The sequence below is a fragment of the Pseudorca crassidens genome, chromosome X (genome assembly GCF_039906515.1).
Source record: "Pseudorca crassidens isolate mPseCra1 chromosome X, mPseCra1.hap1, whole genome shotgun sequence".
Lineage (NCBI taxonomy): Eukaryota > Metazoa > Chordata > Mammalia > Artiodactyla > Delphinidae > Pseudorca > Pseudorca crassidens.
Window position 1 is genome coordinate 94,752,731 of NC_090317.1, and position 12,500 is coordinate 94,765,230.

A 12,500-nucleotide genomic window follows, 5' to 3' on the forward strand; every position below is an offset into this window, starting at 1 on the left:
ATAGAGGGAGATCGGGTTTCAGAATGCACGGTGGAGGCATTTTTTTGAAATCAATGTACTAGGGTGGGGGGGGGTGGCTTATGAAATGTGGCCTTTAGTCTCAGAATTTAGCTTGCTGAATGAGCACAAAATCTGATGCATTCTGGCTCCCTTAGCCACTATTCTCAGAAGAAAATAAGTATCCATAAATGAAGTCTGAAGAACCAGAAGGAAAACAAATAGCTCACAAACAATGGTTTCTGTGTCATTGACCGTCCAGTGATCCAGGGCCAATGGTACGCATGAGCATTTACAAGAATACTCATGGTGCTAGCATAGTGCTATATCCACTGCAGGCATCTCAACACTAACCCAGACTGGCAACTCAGTTTCCAAGGCAACCTTGACACCATGCTGTCTTGGTTCACCAGAGGTGATGGTGCACCCCACTGTTAGTACAGCCAACCTGTGGGAAATTAATTCACACACCATCATCTCTGGGATTAAATTTATATCTGTGGCTTTGGAACACAATGAAACTAATACTATTAAACCTTGACCTTGATCTTAACCTTCATAGTGACAGAGCCAGCCAGTCCACTAAATTGGAAGTTCTCCCCATTCTGAAGGCAAATGTGAAATGGTAATTTGGACCATTACATGAAGAGAAATTTTGCTATAAAAAAAGAATTAAATTTACTACCTAAAGTTAAATGGTTATAGTTCTTAACCAATAATGAAAGTATTAACTGCTGGTCACATTTATAGCTATTCTTTCATGTCACTAATCGAAAAGCGAAAATAATACTTCTAGCCTTAAAATATCTCTTCCTGGCTTTGAAAACTCAATTTGCTTTGAGAGTCATATGTCCCAAACTCCAGTCTTTATTTCCTTACTACCAATTTGGGATTGGAGGGGGCAGTTATATGAGTCATTATGTTCCAAATTCTCTTGAAGCCATAGAAAGTGTTCCCTTCAAATTCTTTTATGTGGTCTATTGTCAAAGTTTCCCCCATGGCAAAAAGTAGAATATGCTTGGAACATTAGAGAATCATAGAATGGTGGCATTGGGAGGGCCATTAAAAAGCTTCCATTCTCCTCTCTCGCTAAATAGATGAGCAAATGTAGACCTGCAGAAATCCAGGAACTTGCCCAGAGTCACACACGTCATCTTGGCTTTGGAACTGGAACCCAGACTTCCTGCTCTCTGCAGCCATGGGTTCTTCCCTTCCCCTTGCCAGTGAAAGGAGCCCCGCTTTTCTCAGGATCTTGCATGCTGATTATGGTGAATGGGCTGGAAAAGAGTACAGTGAGAGAGAGTAAAATTTAATGGGGGCAGGGCTTCCCTGATGACGCAGTGGTTGAGAATCTGCCTGCCAATGCAGGGGACACGGGTTTGATCCCCTGGTCCAGGAAGATCCCACGTGCCGCGGAGCAGCTAAGCCCATGCACCACAACTACTGAACCTGCGCTCTAGAGCCCGTGAGCCACAACTACTGAGCCCACGAGCCACAACTACTGAAGCCCATGCGCCTAGAGCCCGTGCTCCGCAACAAGAGAAGCCACCGCAATGAGAAGCCCACGCACTGCAACGAAGAGTAGCCCCTGCTCACCACAACTAGAGAAAGCCCGCGCCCAGCAACGAAGACCCAAAGCAGCCAAAAATAAGTAAATAAATTTATTTTAGAAAAAAATTTAATGGGGGCATATCAAGGCTGAGAAGGAGGAAAAAGAGTTATAGTTTTCCTAAAGACCTAAAAATAGCCCTGGGAACTGAGAGAATTTAGACATTATTGGATATTAAGTTACTATGGAATTTGCATTATATCTTTCAAAAATTAAACATATTTAGCCTTATGTTAATGTCTACCCCTAAGGATTGAGAGAGAACCAAATGAAAACATTGATCATTTAAAAACACTACTCGTGGAATGCCTAAGGAATGTCTTCCCCATTTGCTCTGCATGAATAAAGGGAAATTAAAATACCTTATAATCTCAGTAGCTTACATCTTAAAACTCTGTGTGATAATCCGCAATGGTGCAGGGCAAGCCTCTTGTAAACTGATCTTGCCCTCATAATTCATAAGCATTTAATAATAATGAGTTAATAGTATAGTGGAAAATGGAGAAGTTTATGGGCTGAACGGATTTTCTTGGGATCTCAGTTTCTCAGACCAATCACTTCGGTTTTATTCATGTAACCTCCTGAACTTTCCCCAGAAGTTTAGAATGAAGGACAAATCAACCACGCCTGGTCCTGAGGAAATAGCAGCTGGCTTTCTGCTAAACTCAAGTGTTTGCTAATCCACTCAACACATTATTTTGTATTAGGTAGAACAGGATGCCTACACATTATGACTGGGGAACTGTTTGAGGAAGTTGATTTCTTCTTTGTGACGTTGGAGAAATTAAGGTACAGATTTGCTTTTGGTCACTTCTTCAGGCCCCGCTGAAACATACACACTCGAGCAAGAGAGCTACCCAAGATGGCATGCCAAATGCCTGGGGGAAAGGGGTTTGGGAAGGCTTAGATGGGAAAGGGAAGCCATATCCTGCTTCTGCTGCCTTCTTCATGACCCCAGGGCAGAGCCACATCCTGGTAGACAGACAAGCCCATTCCCTTCCAGAGTTAGAATAATGGAGAGGTTTGGATCTGGGAAGAGAGGTTCTGCCCATAGCTGTATCATTACACCACAGGAGGACTATTTGCACATTGAAACAGGCATTACTAAGCCTGTTTCAGTGTGCTAACAGGTACCCAGCAACTACTTGCTGACGGACAATAGTTCATGAGAAAATGACATCATATGCCAACAAATCAATGTTTGCCCGCAAGTCTTCGCTATATTAATGAAATATTTTGGTATATTCTACCATAAATCTATGAAAACATGGGTAATTTCTTTAACTCAATTATGAATGTAATTCCAAATTTCTCATTGATTAAAGACACGCTGTGCCCTCAAATATTAATGCCGTCTTCTCACGTGGTAGACAGAACATTTAAAATCTGGCGACTATGGTGAACATGGACATGCATGCACCAGGGAAGGATTTGTTGCCTCAGCTGTCAATCCTTTCCAGGTCTGCCTCAGCTGCAGAGTCACCTTGCCCAAGGGCATACTCTTCCAGGGGTGGCTCTCACATTCAGTGACTGATATGTAGGTAGGGTAATAAGAGGCTGGCTATCTTACTCTGATGAAAGACAATTCTAGCGGGCAATTCTCTCTCCAGAGCCATCCAACTGGGTTGGCCAAGGCGTGTCAGCTCTACCTCTCTTCCTGCCCGCACTTGCTTCCCTCCTTGTGTTCCACAGGTGCTGATCCCTAATAAATACCCTGCATCGCAAGTTCCATCTCAGCCTCTGACTCTTGGGAACCAAACCTGCAACAGTAACTTTTACATATTTTATTGACCTGTAAAAGGAAGCGATTACATCTACGCCATCTTGTCTTCTTAAGTGGCCAAGAATATTTAGGGTTCAAATCAATGTTTCTGCTTCCTCTAAATGCATAGCTTAAACATATGTACCAGCACCTACTATGTGTCAACTAGAATGCTAAATGCTGGAGATACTGTGGTGAAAAAGCCATAACTTTGATTTTCATATGTGCACAACCTAGAGAGGGTGAGAGATGACTATGATAAGTGCACTGGTGACATACAGAGATAACCCACAAAGCCGGCAATCTTGTGTGCTTGGTTTTAAGGTGGCCATTTTAAAAGTAAGGAGTTATGACTTTCTATAATAACATTATATTGGTACAGCACTTGCACAGATGGTATCTCATCCTTATGAGGTAAGTTAATTATTACAAAAATCTCAGGGATAAGAAACCAGAGGTTGTCTTCTGATCTTAAAGTCTGTGCTTTCTTTGCGATTCCCAAACACCTTCTTTTTCTTTTTTCTAAAGATTGAAGACAGAAGGAAAAGACCACCAAACCATCTTGTGTTGGTATCTGTCAGTTCTCATTAGTAAACTACGATTCCAGAATGCAAAGAGCTTGTTGACACAAAGCATACAGGGCCTTGACCCAATAGAACTTTAGAGAATGTACTATTCAAATACAAACTTCTGCAGAAAATAAATACGTTTCAAATTATATATGAAACCAAAGCTGTGCTTGTGAGTTTAAAACCCTTTTGTATTTGGCTGTCATCTTTTGAATAGCTTCAATATCCTAGTGTTACACATACATGGTAAATTAAATGGTTTATTGTAAAATTGTTCAGAGTTAGACATGGCTCCCTTGGAGCAGTTTGACTTGTGTGGCATGTCATTGCCATCATCATGGTTGCCCTCATCACTGTCGTCATCGGCATCATCATCATTTTTTTTTTTTTTTTTTTTTTTTGCGGTACGCGGGCCTCTCACTGTTGTGGCCTCTCCCATTGCGGCGGAGCACAGGCTCCGGATGCGCAGGCTCAGTGGCCATGGCTCACAGGCCCAGCCGCTCCGTGGCATGTGGGATCTTCCCAGACCGGGGCACGAACCCGTGTCCCCTGCATTGGCAGGCGGACTCTCAACCACTGCGCCACCAGGGAAGCCCCATCATCATCATTTTTAACCTTGATTAACAGAGTGTAATGAAGCAGGCATTGTGCTTAGCACTTTTCTCTGCTTTATCTCATTTAATCCTCCCAACAGACCTTGAGGTTAATATTATCCCCACTTCACAGATAGTATGAATAAATTCTTATGGTTTCTAATCACTCGGACTTTCTCTTTTGGTATCCTAGAATTCTTCATTATCTTCAAAATGATCACCAAACCTAATATTGCCATCATAATCGCAAAGTGTATATAAAGTAACTGTCCATGCATATGTGCAGTGGAAATAAACTTAAAGAGGCAAAGATCTTTCCTTCTAAGAGCTGACATTCCAAACCCTGCATATGTTTTGGGTTATTTATTTATTTATTTATTTATTATTTTTGGCTGTGTTGGGTCTTCACTGCTGTGCGTGGGCTTTCTGTAGTTGCGGAGAGCAGGGGCTACTCTTCGTTGCACTACGTGGGCTTCTCACTGCGGTGGCTTCTCTTGTTGTGGAGCACGGACTCTAGGCGCATGGGCTTCAGTAGTTGGGGCTCGCGGGCTCTAGAGCGCAGGCTCAGTAGTTGTGGCACAAGGGCTTAATTGCTCCGCGGCATGTGGGATCTTCCTGGAGCAGGGCTCGAACCTGTGTCCCCTGCATTGGCAGTTGGATTCCTAACCACTGTGCCACCAGGGAAGCCCCCTGCATATGGTTTTAAGTAACTAAATTCTTAACAATGTGTCCTCTTCAATTTTGTTCTACACCAGCAGTGTGTTTTTTCTATAACACTACCATCCAATTATTTCCTCTTCACATAGGAACAGTATCCTTTGCCTGCCCTTATTAAACTACACAGCTTCATTTGTGATTCATGACTTTTTAGGTAACTGTCATTGGAAGAAGCCATGAGAAACCATAGCTAACGGAATCATTGGTCCGAAAAGGAACATGGAAGGCATGTCATCCAACTCTCTTATTCTATAGATGTTTTTGATGTTGTGTCTCCTGACTTTTCAACCAATGCTCACGCCATTGGCCAGTGCTCTATTCTTGATTCTTCTTGCATGACAGTCTCTCATGAACCATGAAAATGAATTTTTCATTATTGTTGTTGAAACCAACATTCTAAGGCTTTCTTAATAACTGTTTGCCCACTTTTACCCGCTAATTCATAGTGCTCAACACACGTATCACTGCGTGTTAAGAGCATGAACTCTGGGGCCAGGCTGCCTGAATTCACACCCTTGCTCAGCTGTTTATTAGCCATGTGACTCCTGGGCAAGCTATTGGGCCTTTCTGTGCCTTGGATTTCCCATCTGTAAGATAGGATGAGTCTATGTATAGACTTCATGGTTCTATTATGAGGATTAAATGAGTTAATACATGATGTGTAGAAACCCAGAACCATGCCTGGCACTGAGTAGCACTCATGAGTATTAGCAACCATTTGCATTATGCATTCAGAGTTCAAACAAGTTGTAACTTCTCTAATAGAGCTTTGGTTAAGCCGAACATTATTCTTATCCATAATTTTCCCCAGCAAAAATTTATGCATTTTTAACATTTCTTGTTATATTACTATACGATAAAAAGTTTTCATTTTTAAGGTTATAGTACTAAATTGGTAGAAATAAATCAGAACTGGTTGTTATTTTACAACTTAATTTTCAGTTTGTGTATTCTGCCTTAAAATTACATTCATTCTAGTGACAGAAGACACTTATTAGATCATTTTATTTGCCCTCCTCCATGCATGAATCAGGCTTAGATGAAAACAACTAAAGCAATGAAATGTGCAAGTTTTAAAATATTTTTCTGGGAAATTAATTTATTCTAAAATAATGTACAGCCTTCTCTTCCTCCCATCATTCAATTATGCTCAAAAACCCTGTCTTCTCTCCCCCTGCTTCACACCCCCCTTTAATAATAACTCTTGCAGCTGTGAGTTAACGAGCCTATTCTGAAGTATGTTCTGAGTAGTGGCCTGCTGGAAGAACTTCATGAAGGCACATTTTTGGTTAAATTTAAATTTAAATTTAAGGACACCAGAGAGTCAGGGACTATATGTTCCACCACAAGGAAGGGAGGATTATATTAAATAATACAAATTAACGCATCCAAATCATTTATTCCTTACATTAATTTCTACTTTTCCAGAATAGTACAACTACGGATTATCACAATTTATACATTTTCCCAAAACAGCACAATTATTGATTAGCACAGCTTAATATATCTAAATCATCTATCTCTTGCATTAATTTCTATTTTGCCAAAACAGCAGTCATTTACCCAGAGCCAGAAACTTTTGTTGCAAATATTGGATTTGAGCAAAGAGTAGAATATCCAATTAAAATTGGAAAATTACAATTCTATATGACTGAAGCTGTAATGTGAGCCACGTAAATCATTTTTGTTTGTTTGGGGTTTTTTTGGCCACACCACATGGCATGCGGTATCTTAGTTCCCTGACCAGGGATCGAACCCACGCTCCCTGCATTGGAAGCGCAGAGTCTTAACCACTGGACCGCCAGGGAATTCCCCACATAAATCATTTTTAATTTCATAGTAGCCACACTAAAACAAATTTTTTAAACAGGTAAAATTAATTTTAACAACATATTTTACTCCATCGAATCTATCCCAAATATTATCGTTTCAACATGTAATCAATATGAAAATTTATTACTGAGATCATTCACATTCTTTTTGTCATACCAAGTCTTTGAAATCTGGTGCTTATTTTATAGTCACAGTGCATGTCAATTCCAACCATACATTATTTTGGAAATATATGTACTGAAATCCCTGTGAAAAAAAGGGCAAATATGGTGGACAAGTCTAAGGACAAGATCAAAGAGGTTGAGGCAACAAACTATGGTTGAACTGGTTTAGAACCTCACAAGCAATAGTTACTTGGACATTTAAGAGACTTTACTGTCCACATGGCTTTGCTCAACAATATCCTAGGAGTCAGGAAACCCAAATGCATTCCTGGCTCCACCACCAACCGTGTGATCCAGAGTGAGTCACGTTTTCCAATACTCAGTTTTGTAGATCAGATTATGAAGATCTCTTCCCATATCATGAATATCCTTTACACACACACACACACACACACACACACACACACAGAGCCTTGCTCTAACACTTACCTATTCTCAAGGTAAAGGAATTTCTAAACGGTCTGTTTCTGTTGTACTTTCACCACTGAGAAACCTGATATTTTTACTTGTTGAGTTTATCCATGTTTCCTTTTCTTCTTTTCAAGAGTTGTACATGGGTGATATTCTATATAAGTGATTAAAAATAGAAGTGAGCTCAACCTACTGTATAGCACAGGGACCTCTACCGGATACTCTGCAATGATCCATATGGGAAAAGAATCTAAAAAAGAGTGGATAGATGTATACGTATAAATGATTCACTTTGCTGTACAGCAGAAATTAACACAACATTGTAAATCAACTACAGTCCAATAAAAATTAATTTTAAAAAAGAAAAACATAGAAGTAAGCTCATTAAAATATTGCTTTGACCCAACTCGGAACAGAATGAATCGCTGATAATACATCATTCATTTTGAGAACTTTTTTTTAAAAAGGTTAAACATGTTACATTTCATGAAAAATGTATTACATTTTCATGATCCTTTCCTCCTAGCTCACTCTTCCTCTTTTCCCTTCTAACAAAGGCAGCAGATGGATGGGAAGGGATGGGGGTCGTTCGGTGGTGGGAGGGTGGGTCAGCCAACCCTTTGCTTTTGTGTATCGGGGCCCTGGCTATATGCCAGAGGTATCTGAGGAAAAAAGAAAGCGGAGCGATACAGGCTTTTAGTCAGAGTGCTCGTTTGTAATTAAGTTGCTTAGTTGCAGGGCCATCAAAGGAAAACTTCAAATACCCTGACAACAAAACCACCTGTGCTAAAAGCAGAAGCAAGATCGTGCAGGGGAAAGGCAGAGCCGATGGCAGACACTAAGGAAGCGCTGAGCAGAGAGGCCATTTTGAAAGACAAAAGCAAGAGCCTGGGCTGTGTGTCAGAGGAACCTGGTGGGCATTGTTAGATGTGAGACTCCGAATCTATTGCGGGGGCCCCGTGCTAATGCACGAGATCCTTAAGCCTTTCTTTGTTCACTGTGTTGCCTCAAACAGGAGAGTCTGATTTTAAAATAATAAGCCCATGACATCATTCGTGGAATACTTATGCTGCATCCAGTATTGGGCTAGACACGATGAGTACAATCTCTAATTTAATCCTCTCAACAACTTGGTTGTTAGGTGCATTTTACAGACAGGGAAACCAAAGCTTAGAGAGCTTGAGTGATTTGCCCTGAATCTCACAACCAGTAAGGGGCAGAGGCAAACTAACCACAGATTTCTGTCTACTGAGCTTAAGATTCTTTTTCTTTTTGCTCCGTATCCATTCTCTGTCCCCGCACACACCAAGGTTTGACCCTCAGAAGTCACGTTCGCATTGGAGGACTGTATCAGAGGGTCAGGATCTAAGGTCAATCTATTTTAAAAACCTCCTACCACTCAAGTCTTTTTAAGACCAGCTCCAATTTCTAATAGGTCCTTAGTAACTTCTAGGTAATCCGGGGACTCCAGCTTACCACCGGGGCCCTGGAAACTTCCCAAAGAAACTTTAAGTCAGACTTCACTTGGCTTTGAATACAAAGGATTTGGGTAAAACTCAGCCAATAGAGCTTCTGATAAACATGGCCTACTCTTGGGAAGGGGGGAGAGGGGTAAATTAGGAGTTTGGGATTAAAGTATACACACTACTGTATATAAAGCAGATAAATGACAAGGACCTACTGTACAGCACAGGGAACTCTACTCAATATCTTGTAATAACCTTAAAGGGAAGAGAATGTAAAAATATATATATATATATGTTTATATATATATATGTACACCTGAAACTAACACAACATTGTAAATCAACTATATTTCAATAAAAATTAAAAAAAACCAAACCAACCATGGCCTACTCTTTCAAACAGGCAAGCACTACAGATAACATGTACCTCTCCAGAAATATAACCATCCCAGACATATAGCCTGTGGTAGTGGCCCACTGCATCATTCTAGGTAGGCAAAATTTTTCAGTGTCAATCCCCCAAAGCATTATATATCACAGCAAACAGCATTTCGAGCAACGTTCACACTGGCAAGACATCTGGTATGTAGCCTTTAGATGGTGCTCACGTTCTACTGTTAACACAGAGTCTGCAAGAACCCTTTGTGCTCAGAATCAAGGAGGTGGAAGGGACCTCAAGAATCTGGCTGTATTTCAAACCTCCTTTGCCAGGCCCTGGGAACACCCTCGCAAACACGTTTTGAGGTATCTTGGTAACAATACATTTCTGGGGTGTTCATTTCTATAGCAAGGTTTTGGTCATGCTAAATGTACTGGACTACTCTAGGCAGGTCTCACGCTATCCGTGCCATCAGTCAATACTTTAAATGTGAATATACATCCTCAGAATTCAGATTCATCCTGTGTCTTTGTGCATTGGCTAGAGCTTATAACAATCTGGGTTTCTAATGTCTGATTGTGTCGCCAAATTGTGTGATGGAGCCATTCATGTTGTGAGCCAGTTTTCTTCGGGAAAGCCTCATTCATTCACTTAAGAAAGAACTGGTGAAACCTACCATCATTCATTTTTTTTCTGGCTCTGAAAAGAGGGGTGGGGGAGAAAACACATCACACCATAGCAACCTTTCTACGGCAGGCTTTTATGTCATTTCTTCTCTTTTCCACACATTGTGAGTTCCTGAGGCTCATAGTCCTGCCAAAAGAGACAATACTTCGCGCTCCAGTTTTTCTTTGCCAATGCAGCGGGTGACAGGCTGTGTCACGGTCGCATTGAGAAACCTTTGACATTGTTGAGGTTTTTTATGCAGGGAAGAAAATAACTCCTTGTGCATTCCCATGGACGGCTCTGCACATGTGGGAGCTGACAGAGGTTCCCAAAGTAGGACGCCACACTTAGAATATATACTTGTGGGTATGCGTGTTTGTGTATGTGTGTGTGTGTGTGTGTGTGTGTGTTTATATCTGCCCTGAGTGGAGCAGAAAGAAGATCTAGGGAGCAGGGCAGGGTAAAGGTCAGGAAGGAAGTGAAGTTCCCATCCAGGTTACCGGGTGAGAAAAAGTTGGGGAGAGTCATGATACCATCATTCTGATGTCTGAAATGCTATCATAGTGGAAAAACATCAGTCTGTCCAGAAAGATCACATAAGGGACAGAATTAGATCCAAAGAGATGGGAGTCTTTTGGAGACAGGATTCAATTCAATTTCAGCAAGACCTTTTTTTTTTTTAGTTCTTAAAATTAAAAAAAAAAAAACAAATTCTAGCTTACAGAAGAGTTGCAAGAAAAGTACAAAAAACACTCATATGCTGTTTACCTAGATTCCTCAGTTGTTAATATTTTGCCACATTTTCTCACTGTCGCTCTCTGCTTCTGTCTCTCTCTCTCTCTCACTCTTTCTGTCATATGTATTTTTTCCCTGAATCATATGAAAGTAAATGGCATATAAATATCCCTATATTCCTAAATATTTCATCATGCATTTCATAAGGACATTCTCTTACATGACCTGAGTAAAATTGTATACTCCATACTCAAATTTCAGCAGTTATCTGAATGGTATCCTTTATAACAATATTTTTTTTCCTCTGATCCAGGATCCACTAGGATAACATTTCTGGTGATGTTAATAAGTATGAACTTTTTAAGATTTGGGGTTTTTAGAAATGAAAGGGGCTGTATCAAATATCGAATTTCAAATATCAGCTTGGCAAGTATATCATATAACACTTACCAGTGTGGCAGAATAAAAGAACTATGTAAATAAACAACCTAAACAACCCCAAACCTTTGTGGTTAAGGCTGTTTCTGTCCTATGTGTGAAATCTGCCTGTCCCAAAGTGGTGAAAATATCCTCTTAGGTCCTCTTCTGGAAGCTTTATAGTTCTAGGTTTTACATTTGTGTTTATAATACATCCCCCAAAAGTTTTTTGTGTGTGAATGCAGTGAAGAGTCAAGGTTCTCTTTCTTTTTCTTTTCTATACAATTGTACCATTTCCATTTCTTTAGAATATTATGGCCCTGCTAATCATCAGATATCTTTCATAGATGAAGAGAAGAGATTTGGCCAAAACTTTGCAGCAGATGAAAGACTGGGTAGGGGGACATTGCATTGGGAGGGTGTGGTCATATGAGGCAGAGGGCTCGCATTCCCTTGCCTCAAACATCAGTGGTTGGAGATTCGTCCTGGGGGTCTGAAGTGTCACTTGTGGCCTTCTTACTGAATTTCAAAAGACAAGGAACTTGCTTGTTGCTTTAGAAAACACCTATTGGGGACCTGGCCAAACGGTACCACTCGGAGGAGGTTGTTTCTGCCCAAGAAGTAGCCCCTGAGCGTCCAGGGGAGCCCAAAGCAATTAATACATAGGTGGGAATTCTAATGTGGATTTTTACTTGCCAAGTACAGAATATCATACGAGTTTGTTTCAGAAGGGGCTTGGTTGGAAGAGACATTCAAGCTGGGACTTGAAGGAAGGGCAGGAGAGAGCCAGATGGGGAGGAAGGTTAAGATGGCCCCGGCATGTATAGGGGGTAGGGCAGCTGGCAGCCAGCGATAGGTAGCCCCAGAGACTAGGTTTGGGAAGTGAGGCAGAGGATGGAGAAGCATGGGGATGACAAGGAAAGGGATGCAGCAGATGACTTGCCTCTCCAGGAACTTTGCACTGTGCTAAGGATTTTAGACTTGATTTTAGGTGCATTGTGAAGCCTTTGAAAAATGTTGTGTTACTGATTTTTCTGTGCAAAGAGCTTTCATGCACAGAAAAATATTCTTATAGTTACTTGTGTCTAACTATTAAATTTATCAAAGTAATAAATATAAAAACCTATATTTTTAAGCTTTTAAGCTCAACTTATAAGTTATATTTATAACCTTAGTGATTTT